Source organism: Pseudopodoces humilis, chromosome 10, assembly GCF_049639895.1.
Source record: "Pseudopodoces humilis isolate 2021_Gansu_Grassland_sample_001 chromosome 10, ASM4963989v1, whole genome shotgun sequence".
Taxonomy (NCBI): Eukaryota; Metazoa; Chordata; class Aves; order Passeriformes; family Paridae; genus Pseudopodoces; species Pseudopodoces humilis.
In genome coordinates, this window is record NC_142209.1 from 28,404,764 (window position 1) to 28,411,962 (window position 7,199).

The window sequence follows — 7,199 nt, forward strand, 5'->3', positions numbered from 1 at the left end:
GGCAGAGCTGGATTGAGAAACAGCAGTGCTGGAATAGTTCATGGTGGTGATTACAGTGAGTTTCACTCGTTAGAACATTGGGAGAGCTGAGCAGTCAGGATGTCTGCAAGAGGCAAAGTACAGTGCTTGGTTTTGCCTAAAGATGAACTGCAGTAAATGAGGGAAATCCAAAGGGGAGCTTTGATGCTGAGTGATGAGTTTGTGTTGATCACATTTCTGTGGAGAGCAGGCTTGGGGCCTTCCTGGCTGCTGTTTAGATGGGAGGTGTTCCCTGAGGAAGTTCCATCTCCAGAGGCACAGGCAGAACAGGGGTCAGGGGCGTGAGTGGGGGCTGCTGAGGTGGGGAAAGCTGATTTGGGCAGTGTGACAGTGTTCTGTGCCTGACTCAGGCTCCCATCCCATCCCATCCCATCCCATCCCATCCTGCACACCTCTTGGTAGCACACAGCTACCCCTGCACAGCCTGTGGCAGGCACAGTGCTTGAAAGAGAGATCTGCAGAAGCCACAGCTTCCCACATTTGCCCACTGCTCCTGGATGCTTTCAAAATACTGATAATGTGACAGCTGGTATAATACTCCAGGTATTTTATTCTATTTCCAAAACAAGCCACAGTCTTATCTCAGCACTGTAGGGCTGTTTCCTCAGGCATAAACAAATGAAGGTCACACTAAGCGCTGCACCCATGCAATGCAAACTGTTCTTTTTCCCAAAGATTAATGAGCACTTCCATGAAGTTCCCAAGCTGGGCTGAGTGGACAATGCACATCTGCAAAGTGCCACTCATGGCTGCAAATGCCAGCAGAGCAGGCTGGCTGCATCCAGCTCTAGGAATGAGGTTTGACAAATACATAACTCAGCCATAGTGAGGATTAGGTTTGTTTTCCATTCATAAGTGAATTTAAGAAGAGTGACCAAACTACTTAGGAACCATTTTTTGTGCCATTCAGGTTTTGAATAATTAGATTTAAAGTATTTTTCCAAAGTTCTTCATGGCATTAATTCCCAGGTTGTTTTCTAAAAAACTACGTGGTGGAGGTTAAAAGAAAAAAAAAGTTGCAAGTTCAGCTTCACAGAAGTAAAGAAAAAAAACATTCTTGTTTCAGAACATAATAAATAAAATAAAAGTTGGTTTGAAAGAAACAGAAGAAATGTTCTGATATGATGAATGATATATTTAGCTACTGCAACTTTCATAATGCAAAGTTAAAAAAAAATACAATTTCTGTGTCTAACTGATGAGAATTACTGGTCATTTGTTTCTGTACATATTTATTCTGTGGACATATTTACTCTTACAAGCTTAATTTAAATTTAAGAACTAACTGTATGTCAATCTGTTGACTAAACGTGGATGCTAACTGGTTGAAAGCTGTACCAGTATCATAATTTAACTTATATATAATTTTAGAGCTTTAAATGTGTCCTTTCAGAGCAAGGCTAACAGGAAACAGCTATGGCAAAACACAAGCCCTCCTATCATTAGGATAAAATGTAAATGATGTAAAATTATTGAGTTACTAAATGTTGAGGCAGCTTCAAGGATCAGCAAAACCAAATGGAGAGAGGGATGGGGGTTTCCTCCAAAATGGGCAAATTTTTTTGCATTATAAAATAAACAAACCCTTGTGGTTTTGAGTCAGGAACATGCACTTTGTCAGTAAAATCTTACAAAAGAAAATACTTTATAGAAGCTCTGTAACTGGTGAAGACAGTGAGGATCTTCCTCACAGCCCCAGCATTGCTCCCAGGAGGGTGTGGTGCTGTCACTGCATCTCCCACAAAGCCTTTTGGTCAAATTTGCTCTGTAGAGGTAGAGTACTTAGTGAAAACTATTCTGAATTTACACCAGTATCAAGCAGCATTTTGTTCTCAGTGATCGTAAAAATCTATCACCAGTACATCTTCACTGTTCTATCTGAATCTCTCTATCTATAGCACTTTCCTAGTCTTAAGACAATTGAAATTGGTCAAGGGGCTAGGTTGTAACTACATTTTTTAAAATATTGGTATTCTTTTCCTTCCTTCTTCTGGGAAAAAAATATATGGAAGCAACTGCTTGCTCATTTATTTATTCCATTTGCCTTTATTATCATTTAGTTGTACTCCCACCTGATCAGCTGGTTAAAATAATCTTGGAATTTTAGTTGTGTTCAGTTTATATTTGTTATACACCAAAATGAAATTTGACTTTCCTGCTGTAGCAGAAAATCACAGGCATGTAATTGTTTCTTTCTTATTAGTGTTTTAGTCTGTTCTTAGTTCTGTAATTTGGTATCTTTTGCTCAGTCTCACAGTATTTCCTCATTCAGAGGGATATAGAGCTGATTCTTTTATGTTATCTCCCCTTCCCAGTCCTGGCAGTTTCCCCTGTCCTCTGAATGCTCCGCCTTTAACTGACTATTTTAGTTCCTCCAGAAAGCGTCTTCTTGTATGTCAGAGTCTGGATTCCTGCACCTCACCTCAGCTCCAGTTCAGCAGAGGATATGGTTACACATCCAACTCAGAGAGGTGCCTCACAGGAGTGCGAGTTTGACTCCCAGAAACATCAGTAGGACATTAGCAACTCCTGTCTTTCTCTGAATTCTGAATCAAGTTCTAGCACTGAGGACCTGATTGATTGGAGCACTGGGTCAGGACCTCAGCTGTCCTCCCGTCTGTCTGACTCCATGAGAAACACCCTTGTTGATTTGGAGAGCTCCCTGAATCACAAAGTCCTGACAACTCCAGATTCATGGTGTTTGCTTTCCTTGGCATGTCCCAAAACACCCTTCTGTGTTGGGCTGCACCTGTGATATTCCAGCAGCTCCCTTTGTTCCCAAGCCATTATGTCTTCCTACTCAAATTTCCATTCCAAGAGTGATTCATGCAGCAAGGGAAAGGCATGACCTGGCTGCCCCCTCAGTTTCCATTGCTGTGCAGATCATGTGCAGTCCCATCTGAACTGGAGCTTTCATTTCAGACTTCTTTATTCCCATGCCTGGAACTAAGTCTTTTATTCCTTACTCCTCTAGTCAGCACTGGGAGCAGAGAATTATTTGCTGCATTAAGAGACTTTCAGAAAAAAAAAAAACACCCTAGTTTTGGTCACAGGAATAATGCAAACACAGCAGCATGGATTTTCTTTTCCCTATGAATGCCTTTCCTTACAGCACGCAGAGTTGGTACCTATGCCACAGCTGCTCTATGGACAAAGCACAAGTTTGACTCATTATTTCAGCATCCTTTTATTTAATAAATAATAGCTTCCATAACTTGAATGTTTGGTTCTGATGTCCAGCTGGAGAGAACTGCACACCTCCACCAGCAGTCTTTACAAGAGCTGCATCTCTTCAGGTATCCTTCCTAAAGCTTTTGATGTCTTCCGTTATCCCTGCACTACTTTCCTTTTCATCCTTTGAATATTACTACCTTATTGAGTCTCTTTGAGTCTCTTCCACACTGTCCCTCCAACCTCAACTCACTAATTTGTCAATTCAGTTTCCTTTATGTGCAGTTGAAGCATTCCCTGTTTGAGAAAGTTGTTAAAGTTTTTTTGGTTTGTGCTTTTCAAAAAATTTTTCCCCTCTCCTTGCCTAAATAAGAGTTCTGGGTTTACAGAGTTCTCTGAGACTTGTGGGACTCCTGTCAGGTGACATAGTAGATGCTGAACAGGCATCTATACCCATTGTAATTTACCTGGAGATTTATTTATATATCTTATGGTTCCAAATGAAGCAAATTCCTTGGCTCAATAATAGAACAGTAATATGCCCACTAGGGATTTTAGAAGACCCAGATTAAGGAAAGAATAGTGATTTTTAATAGCTGGAATCGACCTTCTTTTTCCAATGTGTCACAAGACACAAGGAAGTCTCAGTTTCAATTAAAAGTTAATATTGCATCATTAAAATGGGATAAACGTGACATTAAGAAGTGAATAGAAAGGGTATTGTAATGACAGCTCAAGTGCTTTTAGTGACTTCATGTTCAATTTAATAAAATATCTCTATTTAAACATTATCTGAAGCAGCCAGAGCTTGCAATAGAATTCAGAGCAAACCTACTGGAGAGTGTATATGGCCATGGCAGGTTTGCTAGAAATATTGGCAAATTGAACTTAATTGCAAGAGATTACATCTCAAGTTTGCATTTTCCAGTTTGGTTTGGTTTCTGTATTACTTTGTTTTTGTATCTTTTAAATCAAAACCATATTTTGTGCTCCCTAGGCTTGGTTTTGTTAGTTTATTTTACAACAGGTTGCATCAATGTAATGTAGATGTGACTTCCAGTTTTGCTTGAATTGACACCAAAACCACCAGGATGATGGTTTGTTCCCCCTTTCCCTCTTTTACTCACTGGCATTATTTCCATCCAGCAAAGCTTTTGAAAAATAAGGAAGGCCTTCCTGTACAAGCTTCCTGTGAATCCCATCTAAATATAAAAGACTTGTGTAAAAGCTTGGCAGGCAATCCCAGCATATGCCACTTAGTGACTTCCTTATTTTATGCTATCATTCCACATACAGCAAATGAATCTGAAAATCAGAGTAATTTCCATTCATTTTCAAATACGAAATTGTAAATGGTAAATTTCCTATCTGTGTGTAACACCCACATTTTAAATCAAAAGTCTTGAATGCTGACAGCATTAGTCATAGGAAATCCTGTATGAACATCCAGCACTTGAGTTGGACCTTCCCCTGGATCACACCATAGAAGGAGTTTGCAGGAAAACGTTCTGTTACTCTCAAATCCTGTGTTGATTTTAACCCTTTACCTGCCATTGCCTCGGGTATGACTGTTTTTTTTCTAGAGCCCATTTGCCATTTTCTTGTGATGAAAATGGTATTGAAAAACAATATATTGCAGTGCTAAAACTGTCTGTATTTTAATAGTATACCAGATGTTCACTTTGACACCCTCCCTTATGAGCATGATGTCTTCAGTGTATGCTGTAATTTGAATAAAAAATGCCTATTTAGAATATTATATTGTTATATTAATAATTATGTATTAATTATCAGCATGAAACAAAGTGCATAGGACAGTGAAAATGGAAAGCTAAAAAAGCCAAGGTAACTTTGTACATTAGCCCATAACATGGCCAACACAATACCGGTAACAAACCCAGCTGTGTTGCACAGAATCATTTTCACATTACTTGGCTGAACCAACTGTGACAATTTCTTTGCCTTTATTTAAAATTAGCCATCTCACAATGGGCATAATGTAACTTTTAAAATAAAAAAAAAATCCTGCTTATCATTTTCATCTAGTGAGAAAATCCCACACATGTTGAGTTATTGTGGAACAGCTGGCTTAAATTAAAGCTTTGGACTTAAGGAAGGAATCCTAGAATATATAGTATCAAATAATAGCTAAATTCCAGATTAGGATGAGGCTTGTAATGTCAGGCATGGCAAGCATATATTAGGCAAATGGACTTGAAGGATTTTAGGATTTTTGTAATGTGGTGAATCTTAATACTCCAGTTTTAGATCTAGAACCAGCAGTGTTTAAACATAGTTTAATCTAGTTTGATAAATACATCAAAATACATTTTAATATATCATTGTTTATATGGGACAGGCTTTGGTGTATGAAATATTGATGGATGTGCACAAAAGAAATAAAAAGCCATTAAAAATTCTCAGTAATCGAGAGCTCTGCATTTATTCTGACTCTTCTGTGAATTTGAAGAGTCTTTCATAGATTTTTTGAGTATCATCATTTAATGATCATTTTTAGTTGTAAGGCAAAAGTGGTAATTTTTACTAGATGGAGAGCCTGATTTGAACCTGTACTTATAAAACTTTTCTTTTTGAACTCATAGACGCATGGAGTCATTTAAATCAGAGAGAAAATCTCCGTGAAGTCAGTATAATTTTGAAGATCCAGAGAGAGGATTTAGACCAAGACATAGATGTTTGGTTTGGGGCTTTTCAGCTTTGTTTTTTTAAGCCAAGACCTGGCCTGCCTGGGAAAAGGAGAATTAAGCTCGTTATTTCTACCCTGCAGATCTCAGTCAGCAGTTATGGAAAACTGTGTGTGCAACTATAAAGGAGCGTCTCATGTACTGCTGTAGGTGGAATTAAAACTCAAATTCATTAATTTGAGTTTAAGTGCTCCTGGCTGGTGTGGTATCAGCTGAACCCCAGAAACACGGAGGAATCTGGGTTTATTATTGTATGTTAATGGCGAGGTCTTGCTTGTTCCTGTTTCTGTACAGTTGTAAAGACAAGGAATTTTATTTCTTCTTAATTGCCTTAGATCACGACTGCCAGCAGAGGAGTGACACTCTCCTGGAGAGGCAGGAAGGGGTGAGATTGTTGGCAGTGCTTTCCTGGATTGCTGGGGCTGTGCTCCTGTGCTGGGACGGGAAATGTGTTAAAAAGGGGATAATGGGAGCTTTTTTTTTTTTAGATAGGGCTTTGAAAGTGTCAAAACACGTAGAACTAAATTCCAGGAGAAAGTACCATTAGAAAGGCTATAGAAAATTAGGCGGTCCTGAGCTGCTGGTGTTCCTCCTTTGCGGCAGGTTTGAGAATTAGCCTGTTTGTAACAGAAAAAGAGAGTAACTTTAGAAGATCTTTCCTTCTCTCAGCTCATTACTTTGTTGCTTTTGCCTCTATGTTGTCACAGTTACCTTTAGAGTTTGTTCGGAACCGTAACTTGCTTTTGCCAGTAGCAAGCAGGAGTTGTAGATCCTAAATGTGAGAGCTTTTCATTGTTGCCACATTCAAGCCACAGCAATAACCGTTAACATTTAGTTAAAATCCAAGCCTTTCTCATGTTGCCAGCCTGGCATTTCCTGTGCAGTGAAAAACACAGGAGCAGTTTCTGCACGTGAGGATGATAATGCAGCAAACGGAGGGGGCCAAGGAAATAGCTTGAAATTAATTTTGGGTGTGGTAGTGTACTTTGTAAGTAAATTCAAAACAGGCATGGAAGCCAATATCAGGAACATGTGCAAGAAATTCCATTTATAAGACTTGGAATAATAACCTCACTGCCCTCTTAAATAATTTTAAACATATATGCATAAAGTTAATCATCTAACAAAAACAGTTTCATAAGCAGGTACAGTAATGTCTCACAGTTCTCGTTCAAGTTAATGGCTGCATGAAAAATGTTCCCTGGGAAAGTCAAACTGTGTTTTATGGGTTTGTCCATATGGGAAGCTGAGCTTGTTTAACCAAAAGTGTGAATTCAAATTAAG